The 17,149-nt window shown below is 43.7% G+C and overlaps 1 protein-coding gene across 1 annotated transcript in view; it reads left to right on the top strand.

Moving 5' to 3' along the window:
* Positions 1 to 17,149, top strand: part of ptprn2 (protein tyrosine phosphatase receptor type N2) — a 125,102-nt gene that overhangs the window by 47,144 nt on the left and 60,809 nt on the right. The gene's annotated exons all lie outside the window — the stretch shown is intronic.

Below are 17,149 nucleotides of genomic sequence, written 5' to 3'. Positions count from 1 at the left end.
TTTGTCGCTGATGATGGATTTGATCCACTCCTTGTTTCCACTTGCGTGTGCATGAGTAGGTGGATTCATGTGTAGGAAAAGTGTTTGTGCTTCGTGGAGTGTCTATAATTATGTCCTGTCTTTATTTTTTTAATTGATGATATAGATGTGTTTTGATTGATCATCCTCCACATTCCAGATAATTATATCTTACATTGGAGCTTCCTAATGAGCATTTTGGTTATTATATAATGTTATTTAATTGGTCAGCAGCCTGTGCGAGTGTTGACTGATGCCTGGTGTCTCGGTCACTGTCTACCAACTGTGGTCAAGGGTGACCAGGCCAAACGCCATGGTGAGTGAGCATATATGTGTGTGTTAAGAGAGGCTGGTAGGTGGTGGGTGGGAGCTGGGTGAGGACACTCCTATTGTCTCGGCTGTCACGGCTGGACGACCCCGGAGGCCCTCAGAGGCCCCAAAGGCCCCAGAGGCCAGGCCACAGCAATGAGTCCGCGGGCCCCCAGGCCGTGAGAACCCCGGCCCTGGTCAATGAGCGCTGGGAGCCTGGGGACCCTGGGAGCAACTGGCTGGGCCATCTGGACCAGAGAGCAGAGACCCTGACACACGGCTGTCACCCGAGGGAGACACGCAGAGACGTCGACGTAGACAATGTCTGCCCCCATGTTTCTGCCTCTGCTTCTGTCTGCCTGCCTCACACACACACACACACACACACACACACACACGCTCAGTCACATGTAAGTGACAGCAGAAAGGACTTTGGGGGAGAGTGAGAAGGAAAATGTTGATGAGGAAATTCCTGTGTATTTTTGGGCGGACCGACAGTCGTCAGGATTCCATCTGAATGTGGCGCAAATATTCACCGAATTTACAGAAAATCCGCAAAGGAAAATGCAAATTAATTTTCATCCAGTGCTGCCAAAAACATGGTGGAGCTGTGGCGTCCATGTTTGTTTCATGCACTAAGTTGAAGGAGTTTTCACTGGTCCACGCGGCTCTGCTGCTGTTTTCCGTCTCTTCAGTGCAGTCGAAGTCGTGGACGTTTAAGTCACACGCTCCACGTTCATTGTGACTTACTCACCAAACCTGTTTCCATCACACTTTGTCGTACGTTGTTTTTATCCAGACGTCAACTTTTCCTGCTCAGCCAAGCGCAAAAACCTTTCTTTTTTTATTTCCGGTGTCTCCACTCGTGTGTTTTTTGTACCGCAGATCGCATGTTTGCATGAAAACAGATGGCGGGATAACGCACTTAATGAGAAGTTTGCCTTAACGCCAAGAGGAGAGACTTTTGTGGGCAGATGTGAAATGTACTCCGCCCACACTGCGTCTATTGTTTTGTTGTTAAAAACGTAAGAGCGCCAGCCTAAATATAACTGGGACTCTTCTCTAGCTTACTCCATTTGTCCCAGTCTGTCTGCCTGCTTCTGTCTGTCTTCTCTCTCCTCTTTGGGAAGGCCTGGTGCTCCCTCTGATCTGCTTGCAGGCGCAAAACACACACACACACACACACACACCCGTGCAGACAACTCTAAAATGAAAACACGGTAGCTGTGGCTGCATAATGGTGCTAGCTACCATTTGAGTGGTGAGTGGTAGTCTTTTCCAGCTGAGCAGATTAGCATAGATCTCCCACGCAGACAGAGTTGACCTTCACTCTGGCAAACACTTGTCAAAATGCCAACGATAATTACCTGCTCTCTTCGCAAACAGCACAATGGTTTATCCACCTGCATCTCAGGCGTGGAGGACGGCTCTGTAGTGTGTAGCCGCCTGTTTTCGGACATACACTGTTTGTACAGGTAATATAAGCCATGGGGATTCCTATGTGACACAGGTGTGTGTGTGTGTGTGTGTGTGTGTGTGTGTGTGTGTGTGTGTGTGTGTGTGTGTGTGTGTGTGTGTGTGTGTGTGTGTGTGTGTGTGTGTGTGTGTGTGTGTGTGTGTGTGTGTGTGTGTGTGTGTGTGTGTGTGTGTGTGGTTTCTGCTTGATGTTGTAATATTTACCATTCAGAAGTCAGCAAGCCGCCAGAGGCTAAAGAAATAAGTGTGAATTAAATTCTCCGAATGTTGCCACCGCTTTCAATATGCTCATGTCCAGACGCAGCGCTCATACAGCTGGAATGAAATTAGTTTTGTCAGCGTGGGTTTGCACGATTGAGAAACATGTCAAGAAAACTTGTTTGTTGTATTTATTTTTTTAATACAACAGAGCTCTGCGGCGTCTGTGTCGGATGCCCGATTGTCTGTGTGTTCATGCCTTAACATCTGTATCAATGAGCGTAGAGGTCAGAAAACAAGCCGAGTCCTCTCCCCCCTCTCTCCCCCCTCTCTCCCCCCTCTCTCCCCCTCTCTCCCTGGGCTCTCTCCTCTCTCCTCCTCATCACTGGCTGCCCTCTCTGGTTGAGTGCTTGAATGTGCTCAGCTCGGTGATCAAAGTCTTCCTCAGTCTCTTCTCCTCGTCGCCCCTGGCTCTGTGTATGTGCGTGTGTGTGAGAGAAAGTGTGAGAAAGTGTGTGTGTCATCCAGCTACAAGCCCAGCTCTCAGTCGTCTAAACCGTCAGTCTCACTATCTTCTTTCAGTCTCAGTAGTACCCTGCCAGGCTCCCTTGCATCATCTTCCCGTCTGCTAGAGGGCACACACACACACACACACACACACACACACACACACACACACACACACACACACACACACACACACACAAACATAAACCCACGATGATGCTTATTCGATATGACACATCTCACTTTTCTGTCTTCCTTAACATTTATGCATTGTTGATCTCACAAACTTCCGCTGTCTGTTGCAATAGGTAAACCGCAATTTATTCCACACCCCACATGCATGCATCTGTGTGCATGCGTGCGTGCATGTGGATGTGGATGTGTGCGTTTTCTCGCTGCAGGATGCTAGATAACCAGAGTTGCATGAGTCACGAGAAGAACCGCTAAATATTTTGCTTTGTTTTGCTGGAGACATTTCGTCTCTGTCAGGGCGTCAGACGTCTTTTTAATTCCAAGGTCACAATACTTCATCCTCTTTTTTTTTCCAAATCATCTTCTCTTGTGCCTCCAGTGAAAGAAAATATCTGAAATTGTCAAAGACAGCTATTAGAGATGCTCTAACAGGGCATTCGGGTGCTGGATGTCGGTCTCAAACGTTTAGTTTTTATCCTTGTCCCTGGCCCTGGGAGTGAGCTTTCATCAGCCGCTGACTCTTTGTGCTCGTCTCTCAGAAAAAGGTGCGGTGTGGAAACATTTGCTTTTGTGCTGAGGAGCCAAGAATGTTCCAAACGAGGAATCGGGCTGTGTCTTACATTACCCTTTATCCTGTCTATCCTCTTCAGTCGTGCTCTTGCTCTTTCTCCATGCTCTCCTGCACTCAGCTATTCTTCCTTTCCTTCAGTCTTCTCCCTGTACCTTGGTGCAGGGTCAGGGCTGCACTGCTCCTGTAAACATATTTACTGTGTCAACATTGCTGTTGCGAAGCAGCTGAAGACAGTAACAGGTGCCTGTCAACAGCCGGCCAGATCTCTAGTGCATTAAAGGATCTTTGCTGTAGACGAGGATTAGTGTCGCCTGGCATTGTTTGTTTGCTAATTCCATCTCCAAGGTATTTGTGGAAAATAGGCATGAATAATTGAAAGCGATTTCTAGTGGACGAAACGAAGCTATCAGCGAATGGAAGGAGATTAATGAGTAGGGGGTGAAACACAACGCAAATTGGAACAACGGAGCAACCTCCGAGACACCCGGAGAGACCCAGAGTTCGTAAACAAGAATTGAATATGCATTGTTTAAAAAAAAAAAAAATAGCATTGAAATGAGAACGACGTGGATTAAGAAAGGAACTCAGCGATATGTTTAAATGTGAAGTGTGTCAAGGCATGATGTTGTGGTATTAAGGTGCTTTCTCAGTTTCTCCACTCTGAGCATTTCCAAATTGAATCAACATGTTGTGTGTCCTAAATGTGCTTTGATAAAAATCCAACTTTCTGACAAGGTTATGAATACGTTTGGTCTGGTGTCTAAACCCGTAAGTGGCACTTTGCTTTGTGAGTCTTTGTGATGGTTCCTGGAGGAAAGTGGCAGATCCTGATTTTGCTTTCAGCTCGTAAGTTTACGGCTGTGTGACACCATCACAACTCTGCAGCATTATCCATCCATATGCATCTGTACAGACCACACGATCACTGGACAAGGGCTATTTTCTGTCCCCACAGTAACAACATCTTAGCTTGGATTAGCATGAAATTTGGAGAATTGTAAAAACGTTGGTTTAATTTAGAATTTCACTTTAATTTATGACCAAATGCTTAACGTCAGCTCTGCTTTGTGTTCAGTGATACTTGGCAAATGCTATCATGCTAACGCACTAAACTAAGGTGGTCAACATTACACCTGCTATGTTAGCATTGTCATTGTGAGCGTGTTAGCATTTAGCCTGAAGCTCTGCTGTGACAGCGCACTCTTCTTTCCTGATGGTTGCGTCAGTGTGATGAAGTATTTGATTTTACAGGTATTCAATTCAATTGATTAGTCAAAAACAGACCTGTTTTTATAAGCAATGGACCAGAAAATGTACTATATCACAACAGGTGTCAGTATTTTAATACATAAATTACCTGAATAGGAGGTTTTATCCATATTCTGCATGCATCATACTGTACTTCTCCACTTAGTCCTTATTTCCTCTTGATATAACTTATTTTGAAGATAACTTTTGAGCCAGGAGTTTCTTGCAGTCGCACTGAGTGTACACAAAAAGCTAATGAATATGCTATTTGTGTATTTGTTTGGTACAAACGCTTCCAGTTTGCAGGGATTCGTCACTATGCGACTCCAAACTCTTGTAATTGATCATCTCTGGATTCGAGCCAGAGTGCTGATGACACGATTTTTATCTGACCGAGGATTTTACCATGATCTAATTTCCAGCTGAGCTGCGCAGGGCGGCTGGCAACAACACATTTTCTCACACATGGTGGTGAACTTAATAACACAATGGCTCACTAGCTTCATGTTTTATGAACTGACAAAACGGAACATTTTGCCACAAAGTCACAATGATGATTAGCTGCCTCTGAGACGGTCACACATCACTGTTTTTCTCTGTGCATCTTAACAGAATGTGCTGAAGTAAAATGACAGATTTATTAGTATTTTTGCTCAGAAAGACCAGGAAATGTGTCTGTAGCCACCTTTGGCCTCTTCATGTTTTCTGTTCTTTGGCGCTATAAACTGCAGGAGCTGAAGACACGAGCTGTCTGACCGTAGAGATTGGGAAAACTCGTTCAATGTTGCAGGTTTAAGCACCATGTTGAGCAGAAAATCCAACCTCCTCTTCGGTTCTGCCGCCACCAGTACTCTCTTATTCCCCTTTCGCTTCATCCTGACCCCCCACCCCTCATCTCCCCCCATCCCTTCATCTTCCATGCCTCTACCCACAGTGAACGCTACTCCAAGCGAGAGACCGTGTGCTGATGGCCCTCATGTCGAGAACAGCAGGTACTTGTGCATTGTGTTTGTTGAATGCACAGTGGTTTGTACACTTGATGGGTGCTACTTTATGAGGCAGCAGATACAAACAGCTATGTAAATGAGCTTCTTCCCATTTCCTGCTATGAGTCATAATTCAACAAAAGAAAAACTTTCCCATTATAACGTTCTGAACATTCGTGGAGGTTTTTTGCCTCACAGGGAAGTTTAGTTGCAGGCTTTATGTTCCTATTTGTCTGAGTGATGCCTCTTAAAGTGAGCATCTGTTTCATGAAACAGACAAAGTAATGCAGATCTCCGGTTTAGTATCAGGAATTTTGATGCTTCATTTGACAAACATGATGACCGAACTTTAGCTTAAGATGATGCACTTTTTAGGACTCGATAATAGTCCAAATGACTTGTAAAGGTAAGACTGTGTTCTCTTTATGTGTAGCACTTAAAGGGGCATTAAAGCTGCGATATTATTTATATAATTTAACTTTCTGCAAACCAAAACTTCCTTCACCATCCTTCTTTTTCTCTCCAAGAAAAAAAAAGTATTTTGCTTTGCGCTCGCTGTGTTGGTGCAACATTATTTCTTATTCTCAAAGGCCTCTCCTCGATCTGCTGCGGCTCAGATTGTTCCTCATTTGTATATCATTTTGGACTTAAGTGTTTGCCAAATGATTGCATAGAAAATATGAAAAATTATAATAGTGTGCCACCTTTCCCCCACCATAAAAACCTCGAAAGGAGGTAATCAGACCCTGCTCATTCCCAGGTCGTCAAACGCTGATGTTTTGTCACACCCCTCTGCGTCTCATGCAGACAGGCAAGGTAAGCCTGAGCATCTGTATGAGGCGCTCTCGGCTTGCAACTGACGCCAGTGTAAACCCATCTGCTGCAGTATTAGACGCTGAGAGCCAGTCAGGTGACGTAGTATAAAGAGTGACAGTCCATGTAGGGAGGAGGTTCGGGTGGATGGATGGTTAAAACAGGACTTTCACCCAGGACACTTTGACGTATTGTTTTAAGAAGAAGAAGACATACTTCTGTTAATCACAACACACGCATGCTACAGAGGGAGACTGCACACACATCATGCTTAGTGAAATTATTTTCTCCACATCTGACCCATCCTGGTCAGTCCTTCCTCCGCGGCAGACCAGGAGCGGTGGTCTGCCAGCCGACAGCGGCGCCCGGGGACCCAGTTCCTTTATCGTCACCGTTGGTCAGGTGGTGATCTTCTCGCTTGTTTTTAAGAATCAGAATCAGAAATCCTTTATTTATCCCCGAGGGGAAATTGTTTTTGTTGCAGTGCAACAAAAGAAAGAAAAGAGAGAGAACTATATATGTAAGAAGCAAATATAAAATATTTATATTGAGAATGTATATATAAAACAAAACATACCACAAAATATGGAACAGAATATAAAACTATATACTGAGAAAAAATAAACAGCATATAAAAACGGGTGTGCAAAGTAAATTTGGCTACAAAAGGATGTGCAAAGTTCAATTGGTCAAATATGTAACAGCATAAGTGAAAGTCCGAAGGCCATTCACAGGGAGGAGTTGTAGGTTGACGGCCACAGGCAGGAATGATTTCCTGTAGCGTTCAGTCCTGAGTTTTGGTGGGATGAGTCTCTCACTGAACGTACTCCTGTGCCTGGCCAGCACATCATGAAGTGGGTGTGAGATGTCCAAGATAGTCCGTAGCTTAGTCAGCATTCTTCTCTCTGACACCACTGTCAGAGAGTCACACTCCATCCCATTAAGTGGGGGTTTTTATGGAGGATACTCCAGGTGAGCACGGGGAGAACATGCAAACTCCACACAGAAAGGCCCCTTAAAGGGCAGCAGGCAGCGCCCCAGGCGGGAATCGAACCCGGGACCTTCTAGCCATGATGCAACAGTGTTACACTCAAACCATCAACCATTAACTGCTTTGTACAGCGTTAACCACGTGTAAGAAAGGCTTTCTGAAGGCAAAACTCTCCCAGAAGCAGAGTTAGTTGAAAGCCTTACAGTATGTGCTCACACAGATGCTAAAGGGTACCTTGTGCAACAGTATTAGATGGGGGGGGGGCTTTGGAGATGCATTTTAATCATTTTATGTGGCTGCACAGAAACATTTTGCTCTCCAGCCTGATGCTTATCAAATCTTTATGGTGGCAGTACATTACCGAGGATCATTATCATTATCAATTAATCTGCTGATTGTTTTCTCACTTTATCTGTTCCCTTCAACTTAATCTGTGAACACTGGCCATCACAGTGTCCTAAAGCTCAAGGTAATTTAATGGAATTGCTTGTTTTAACTCTAGATATTCAGCTTCCTATCAGATGTTGCAAAGAAAAGCAGCAAATCCTCACAACTGAGAAGCTGGAAGGAGGGAATGCTTAAAAAAATGACTCAAAAGATGAATTCATTATCCCAATAGTTCAGATTCTTTATCTGTCGGTCAGCTAATTGATTAATCAACTCACTGTTCCAGCTCTTCATTTAACTTAGTATGCGTCACAGCCCTCTCTCACTCTCACAAAACTGAGTCAAGGGTGACTAATCGACAGTTGCAGAAACTCTCCGTGTTAGGTTCAGTATATGCTGAAGAGATGTATGTTGTCTCTGTTGAATATGGCCGTTAATGGACTAACAAAACTGCATCAAAGAGGCAGCAGATGACACTTAAAGTCCTTGAAGCCACAAAGGGTTGTTACAGTACAAAACAAAGAGAGATGGCCATACATTTGCCGCAGGATGTAGCCTTCCAGGTGTGTGCGTATGTGTTAATGTTTCTACAATATATCACTGTCTGAGCTCATGAGCATGTGTTTGTATATGTGTGTTTTTCCTCTTAATGGTACATCCGCACCAAATTGGCCCCTGAATGCAGTGCTCTCTGTCAGTGGTTTTGTGAGCTACAAGTGTAGAGAAACAAAGAGAGCCGGGGAGCTTCAAAGCGAGTAGGTGACATTTCGGGCTTTCCATCTTCAAAGCACTGTTTGCTTTTGTAGTTCCTCTTTGAGAATAATTATATATTTTTTTCCTAAAGGATTACAGCTGTCTGAAAACATACTGTAGAATCTGAGGGCCATTTCCAAACAATGAGCTGTCTGTTTTTGTTTTTTTTTACGTTGTTATTTGGAAACATATTTATTCCACTGTAATTTGGTATTATGTATAATTTAACACGACTTTTTATGAAGCATATACTGCATTATATGACGGCCTTATTGGTGGCTATTGGCAGTGAATTGATCGTTGACCCAATAGAGGCACCCGGTAAGTGTCTCCAGATGGGGGAGACGTGAAATCCACCCGGTCCCCTCATTCTCATTCACCTCTCTTCCTCTTGTCTCTTTCTTCCATCCTCCTCATCCAAGTGCCTCTCTATAATTCATGTCCAGGTGCAGCACCAGCTTTCTTTGGCACAGCGCTTGAAAGGGGGAAAAAAAAAGAAGAAGACAGATGTTCAATTTTCACTTCCTTTGTGCATCTCTCTATATCTGTTTGTGTTCTTGTGGACCACTCATGCCCCCTTTTACCTGGAATGCAGATTGTGGCGTCCCTGTAGTTCAGCGTAAGCAGTAATTAGGGCGAGTCACAGCCGCGACTAACCGCTGGCTTCCTCCTCTTCGTGTGGATTCAGACGTTATGGTCTGCAGAAAGATGTGCTTGTTGTTGCCTTTGAGTTTAAACATGAAACAGCGACTGACTGAACTGACGAAAAACAACTGACGGACTGAAAAATAGAAGATAATCTCCGATTCCGTCGTCTTTTTTCTCTTAATTTTGGTTGTAACGAGCTGTAACGGCCATCATGAGAAGCACGAACGCCAAGATGTGCCCACGGCACAGCTGTATTTACATGCAGCTTCTGTGCTTCTTGTCATACAAAACGCATGAACCCCCCGCTGACTGCAAAGCTGCTGGAGTGACTGAACTCCGCAGGTGGATATCTATATTGTGAAGTGACATGTACAGTGTAATGCACAGCTGCGGTCTGGAGAGAGCCAAGACTGAAATCTATAAAGCGTTTCATCGCCATCTTTAACTTTACCAGATGAGACAGACGGTACGTTTGAATATCATAAATGTATTTTTCTTTGGTTCTAGCTGTTGAAGTTGAGAGATATGTGATCACAACAAGGATAAAACGGTTTGATTTTCTGAAATGCTAAATCAAACAGTGGTGTCTTTCCAAAATACATAAGACACTGATATTGATGCAAACGATACTGCTTTAGAGTTTAATTTTGCTGTTTGTCCAACCCACAAAATGAACACGGATTAGCTACAGTTGAGTAAATTTGGAGGTGACAGTTCTCGTGTCTGCCTGTTAAACTCTCATAGTAACCGAGTAAAACTGGTTGAGAATCAGCTGTATTGGCCAAGTATGTGTGCACATGCAAGGAATCTGACTCAACGTACATGCACAGGAAAAAGATTTAAGATATACTTTATTAATCGCAGCACACACATGCTACAGGGGGGAGACTGCACACACGCCATGCTTCGTTAAATTATTCCTCCGCGTTTGACCCATCCTGGTAAGTCCTTCCTCCGCGGCAGACCAGGAGCGGTGGGCTGCCAGCCGACAGCGGCGCCCGGGGACCTGTTCCTTTATCGTCACCATTGGTCAGGTGGTGATCTTCTTGCATGTTTTTAGTGGGGGTTTTTATGGAGGATACCCCAGGTGAACATGCAAACTCCACACAGAAAGGCCCCCCCTTAGAGGGCAGCAGGCACAGAAGGCACCGGTGGAAGACACGCCCACAGCGCCCCAGGCGGGAATCGAACCCGGGACCTTCTAGCTGTGAGGCAACAGTGTTACCACTGTCACACCGTGCCACTTAAAAAGGACATACAGCTCAAATTCAAATTCTGACTTTGATGTGTTACCCAGCATTCATTGACTGTTATGGATGCTTCACTCGAGGAATTAATAAATATGTTAATTGACAATTAACAAATGTCTTTCTGGCGTCTTATAAACTGGTTATTGATTGTTCATATACCGCTTGTGAATTCCAAATGGCACAAATTTAAAATGAAGTGGCGTAATTTCATACAGGAGTGTCGACATAATGTTAAGATCAGGCCTTGTTACATAAAGGGCGCGCCACTTCCTGCAGCGGCGTCAGGCGTCGAACCGAAGCGTCCAATATGAATGTAATGCCAACGGAAAAATAATTATTGCTTAGTGGGATCTTATGCAGGATTTTCCACCGTGATCTCACTGCTCATACTGTTTCTCCCATTGTACAAATGAGATGAGTGAACATGCCCGGAGGAGCTCACAGCACTTTTAAAAGGAAATCATTAGCAGTGGCTGCAGTGTAGGTTTTCACACCTCTACAGAACTTGTTTGGGGGGGGCAGCCACTAATACACTGTTTACATTTTGAGGCAAATATTATGACAACTTTCATAGCGCTTAATGGATTCTGCATGTTATTTTACCTTTTTATCTGTGTGAATGAGCAGAAGTTGCTCACAGTTCCTCGTCAGGCCATCGCTGCGTAACAGACCCTGCTTCATTTTCACTGAATGTCCACAATTATGTGCTTTTGGCAGTAACATGCCTATATTGAATCTGATTTTTTTTTTTTTTTTTACATTACGACCATTAAAACCTGCAATAACGGGCTCACCTCATTGTAATTTCAAATTTCAAGAAACAGGGAATAATCATTGCTCTAATATTCAAATGGTTCCTGTTGGGCACATTTCCTTCGTTCCCACAATAGGACTGTACGATCCAGGCTGCGAGTGTGTCCGTGTGTGTATCCTTATGAACGTACTGTACGTGTGTGTGTGTGTGTGTGTGTGTGTGTGTGTGTGTGTGTGTGTGTGTGTGAAACGAGTACCACAGGGATGCATTTCAAAATAGGTCGTTGCTAATCCCCCTTAAAAATGAACATTCCCCCGCCATGCGCCCATCTGAAAGAGAAAGAAAGTGTAGAAGGAAGAGAGAAAGAAAAGACAATGAATTATGGATAAGTTTTAAGAGGGATATTGCTCCCTGGCCTCCTCACTGTTTTTCATTTCTTTCCTCCCCCCCGTCTCTCTCTTTTTCTCTGTGTCCTCTGCCTCTTCTTAAATCGATACGGGCTGACTGTCATGGGTCAGTAGCCTGTATGCATCAGGCTGGACTGCAACAGAAGAGTACTGTGTCTCCCTGGGCTCTCTGTAGAGGTGATAACTCGCTCCTATCTCAAACCTCTCTTTAAGGGACACCAGCTTTCAATTTAACTCCAATATCCACCTCAGATTGACTTGGGATGACACAAAGGAATATATATATATATATATATATATATATATATATATATATATATATGATCACCATTTATCCAGGAAGAAAGTGAGCATTTCTAAGTACCTGCAGCTATATCATTGCATAGATTGAAAGGATGAAAGTCTGTTTGGCCTTAAGATATTGTGGAGTATTTTATATAAAGTCTTTCATACAAAGATGTCTTTTAACTGATCTTTTTCTAAACCCTGCCCCGCTTAGTTACTGCTGATACTGTATGCCGGACATGCTGACGTTTTCCTCTTATGTTAGAGCAGACAAACACACTGTTTAATCCAGGGGTGGGGAATGTTTGACTTCTGGGCCACATGTGGCCTGCAAGACCATTTGATCTGCCTGTGATGCAATTCATCAATACAAAAAAGCAACTCATAAATATAAAAAAAGGCAATTACTTTTTGCTGAAATGTGATGAAAAAAAGTAACAAAATAGCAGACGAACACTTCCTTTCGAGTTGCTCCTGAACGCAGCATGCACATAGCGGCTATACATAACAGACATATATCATGGAAACTATCAAGAAAGCAGAAGTGGAAGAGGATTGTCGCTTTTTCCGAGAGAAATGTACAAATGTATTTTTTTGTTGAAGTGGTGGCAGTGGGCCTGAGTTAGGGTTATGGTTAGAGATGAAGAAAGCCCACCTCAAGCGTCATTGCAGCTCAAAACATGTTAAAATGGACAAATGTGCTTGGATAAAGTTAATGCTATTTGGTGGAGTTTGGATGTCCAGCGTATCTCCAGCCAGCTTCTCAGCTCTCTGCTTTCAAATGTGAAATCATCTGAAGTGAAATTAAAGCTGTGGCAACTGTAAAGAGGAGACACTGTGCATTTTCCTACTCTGCCAGAACAAACTAATTTAACAAATTTAATGTGGGACCAGCTGATGTGCTCGACATCCTGCAGCACGAAATCATTGAGCTGCAAAGCTCAAACAACAACCTCCCTCTGCTCGAGGTCTATAAACTGTATGCACCTCCTGAGGATTTTCCCTTTGTGAGGAGACACGCACTGAAGTTTGCGTCTCTGTTTGGGACAACCTTCGACTGTGAGCAGCTCTTTTTAAAACGCAGTCTTTCAAAGACTCGCTGAAGTAGTATCATCATCACCACCATCACCAAAGAGAGGCAGTTCCCGCCATCCCATTAGAGGTTAGTGTGATCTATGTGTTCAATAATTCAGTACGGCCCCAGAAGGATGTTATAAAATTTGAAGTGGCCCTTGATAGGAAGAAAAAGGTCCCCCACCCCTGGTTTAATTTTCCATTCTTTACACTTTTGCACCTGCACTTTTGGTTCTGGAGAGAATCAAATGAAGAACCCACCATCCAAGCTCTAAACACAGCCCTGGTTATTGTGAATATGCCTGTCAAGCAGTTTGTTCTTGCACAGCTAGCGTTGCATAATACACCTTACAATTACAACAGTGGCATTTTCAAAGAAACTGATCCAAGGCTGTAGACAGACTTCAACAAAAGCAGGCCTCTCATTTCTACCCAGTAACCGCTGATTTTGTTCAGTTAATGTTGGTTGTATTTTTAATGAACAAGTTCAACTGAGGTTGCTTGAGACTGGCTAAATGCTGGAAAAACAGTACAGAGTAGATGTGCTAGTTACCTGAGGGCTGTATAAAATGTAAAATGAAGTGCTCCTGAAGTAGCCTTTGGTTACTTCTGTAGGTGCTAAGCTTGTTAGCCGCACATGCTAACATTTGCTGCTTACGTTGGAGCAGACAAACACACTATTTAACCCATTCGCTATACTTTTGTTCTTGCATTTTTGCAGCTGTAGAGGATTTTTAAAAGAATCCACCACCTGAGCTCTTTTTATATTCTTTGTATACCGTCTTTATCGATCCCTGCCCACAGCTTCAACATGCAGAAAAATCCTGAGCTCGACAAAAATACGAGCAATTCTGCTCTTATTTCAAATCAGTCTGCAGTTTGTGTGTATCTCAGCGGTGTGTGTGTCTAGCCACAGGCTTCCTCACACTCCAAGTCCAATTACCTGTGTTAAGGCCACATCTGAGACGGGGGATTACAGCATATTATTCTAGCACAAACAACAGTCTCTCTGCCCACCAACCTGCAGGCAGCCAGACACAGGCAACCGAGGAAGGTGTGAGAGGTGTTACATTAGCACCTGGATGTGCGAACAGCAGACTGGTGACCTTTTACCGGTGACTGATACACTACCTGGAAAACTTGTTCGCCTCCCGTAGCTTCCTCCTCTGTCCTCAACTCTTTTCGATATCTTTCCGCCCCTGCCTCTCACTTTTTTTTTTGCCCTTCTTTTCTTGTCTTTCTTTGTGTGATGTTCTGTTTTTTTCCCTCTTTTTGCGCCTTAAATCGAGCTCTTATTTCATCCTTCATTTTCGCTGCTGTATCCATTGAAGCACTCTCCACAGAACCACAGCCTGTCTCAATTTTTCTCTCATTTTTTGACAGTTGATACTTTTACCAGAGGATGTTAGTCAAGATGTCGCCTCTTTCTCCTGACTTGTTGTCACCACTTGAAATTTCCTGCGAAAATGACTGTGATGCAAAATACTCTATTAAACCTCCTCAAGGCACCTCCTGTTCCCCAGAAAGGCCCTGAAAATACATCCCCCGCACAGGAGCAGCTTTACTAGGAGCGATCTGTCACAATTCTCTCACCATAATTTCATATCCTTCTATTTTATTTGTTGCATTATTGGATTTTTGTCTTGTCCTCTTCCTTGTAACATGTAGCAGTCAGCATGCCTGTACAAATCGTTGTGCCTGAACATCCGTGAGACACACAACTTCCTTCAAGTCACCTGCCAGGGGCTCTAATTAGACTGATAAGCAGTGCAACTGGAATCAGCTCTTCCTGGTAATCAGCCCCACGGAGCCCAGACAGACGGCTAAATGAGGAGGAGATGAGCCATGCAGCCCAACAGGTGTCCTTAAAAAGACAGGGAGGTGTGCTTATACAGTCCTGTGTTTCCCCTCTCTAACAACTCCAGAGTTCAATCTCAGGAGAGTTTGGAACATATAGAGAGATTCTGCCGTTATTTGGGAAATTAATACTGAAAAATAACAGTATGTCTGTGCTTCTGTGGCGTATAGATTTAATCATCATGCAGTGACTCTGAACCACTGCCTCACTTTTAAAAGGAATTGTCTGAGACGCTCTGCAGCAGGATGATTGATTCAGAGTGGGGGGATGTGTACAATTGCAAACACACCAGTCAAAGTGTGTGTTTTGATTTTCGAATCGCATCCTGAATGCATTTCTTGCTTTTCTCTTTGCAGTCGCAGCTGCTCTGCTTTAGACATATAATAATGATTATCACATTTTGTCCTGAAGCAAAGTAGTAATAAAGAAAAAAAGAGCCCAGTGACACATCAGGCAGGCTGAATGCAAAATGATATCAGAACTAATAAAATCTCAGAAGGGAAATGTCATATTTGTCATTTTGACACCTGCGTGAGACTGTTGTGTTACACTTTCATTTTACACCCACCACTCCCAGCTGTACGCAGGAAAGCAACACGGCGAGATTAACGCTGCCATCTGAGGAGCAGCCGGGGTGCTTCACAGAGACGGAGGGGGGAAGGCAGATAGGACCGAGCTCCGGTTACTTTATCCACTCTGAGGAAAGATGTCCACCGCGCTAACATCTGTAAATGTGGTTAGAGGGATTGACTTAAAGGCCACTGACAGCGAACGCGCTCGCTTTGACATGAACCTCCTCAGGCTGAAAGCACTTGAATGCCTCAGTGAAAAAAAAAGAGTCTCGGAAAATTAATCTAGATGCTCAGACAGTGCATTAGCTCCAACTGGGAGGCTGAAATTGGTTGAAAAGGAACAAAACAGAAGCTATCAGGTGTATTTTTATACCGTTTTGATGAATCTGTGCTCTGTCAGGGCAACGTTAGCAGCTCAGCACTTTGGGAATCTGATTTAGGATCCATTTTGGGCTATATTGTTTTGAATTATAGAACATGGTGGCATCTTTTACAAATCCAAGCCTTTATCCTGCAATAAAAGAGAAAAATTAAGCAAACATAGTTGATCATTTTGTCTAATTGGAAAAATAGCAGCATACCCCGGTCCTGGCTTTTCTCTGTATTATGTGATATTAACCTGAATGTACGTCAGCTTGCTGTTCGTGATGGCATTTATCACTGTTTTCTGCCATTTTATAGACAAAATGATGCATCCAGATAATAATTAGCACATTAATTGACGATACAAGTGATTGCAGCCCTAATTTCAAATCTCAACAGAGTGCATGCAAATGTAGTTTTTAACTAATTTATGATAACAGACGTAATGACACTTTATTTTCAGGTCCCATTGTTTCCCAGTAATTTCCTTAAAGGGACGCCATAAGTTCTCATCCAACAAAAATGTCTGTCCAGCAGTTGTGAAGGAGTTTCCCGTCGCAGTGACATTAGCTTTTTTTGTGACAAACCCCGGTGTCTTGCTTTGGTTACCAGCTGGAGATCATGGTGGATTCAGCACAGTGACGGTTTAATGTCTCATGGTGGGATCCGTCTTTGGGCACAAGCGCTGATCTGTGTCCTTGGGCCAAACGTACGCTCGGGTAAACACACTCTATGTGCAGATGTTCTCTGTTATCTGTAGATTGTTTGATGATAGATCCTGTTTTCGGATCAAATCCACTTGATTACCGTCGGAGCCCAGCCCACCACCCCCCACCCCCGCTTACTTCGCCCCGTCTCTCATCCCCTCGCTCATATTCCTGACTTGAGTGATGGTGTTTGTGATTCCTAATGACAGTCGGAACAAATCTACGGTAATGAGGTCACGTTGGGTTCGTTTTTTCCTTTCTCTGAAATCACCCTTCACAGCTCCGCGCAATCAACCTGTTCCTGAGACTCAGACTGGGTCCTGGATCTGAGCTCCAGTGAACCAGCGTGAAACAGATCAATTCCTTCCTCTGGAAGACCTCCCTGCAGCCAAAATGGACACCCTGTCCTTCTGAGCATGTCTGGGTTTTTTTTTTTTTTCCAATATCCAAGATTTATTATCTTTTGACTCAGTGGAGCTCATATCCTGGCCTCATGTTAATGCTGCCTGCTGTGTTTTCAAACTCTGCCTTATGACATCCTTAGCATATTTATTGATTTATTTGGGTTTTCTAGTGTGTGTATTTGCGGACCTCTTAGCAGTCTCATCTATGATAATGCATTTATATCTATAACAGAAGAGATATGTGTGCATGCTTGCATGAGCACCCACATCCACGTAATGATGTGTGTTTCTCCTGGCTTGAGCAGGATGTCTGCACCAACACATCATTACGATTCGTTCGAGCCATTAGCTTGTGGAGAGTGAATTGTGGATGAAAAG

The sequence above is a fragment of the Chaetodon trifascialis genome, chromosome 18 (genome assembly GCF_039877785.1).
Source record: "Chaetodon trifascialis isolate fChaTrf1 chromosome 18, fChaTrf1.hap1, whole genome shotgun sequence".
NCBI lineage: Eukaryota > Metazoa > Chordata > Actinopteri > Chaetodontiformes > Chaetodontidae > Chaetodon > Chaetodon trifascialis.
Note: the sequence above shows the minus strand (reverse complement) of the source record. Positions and strands in the feature narration are given on the sequence as shown.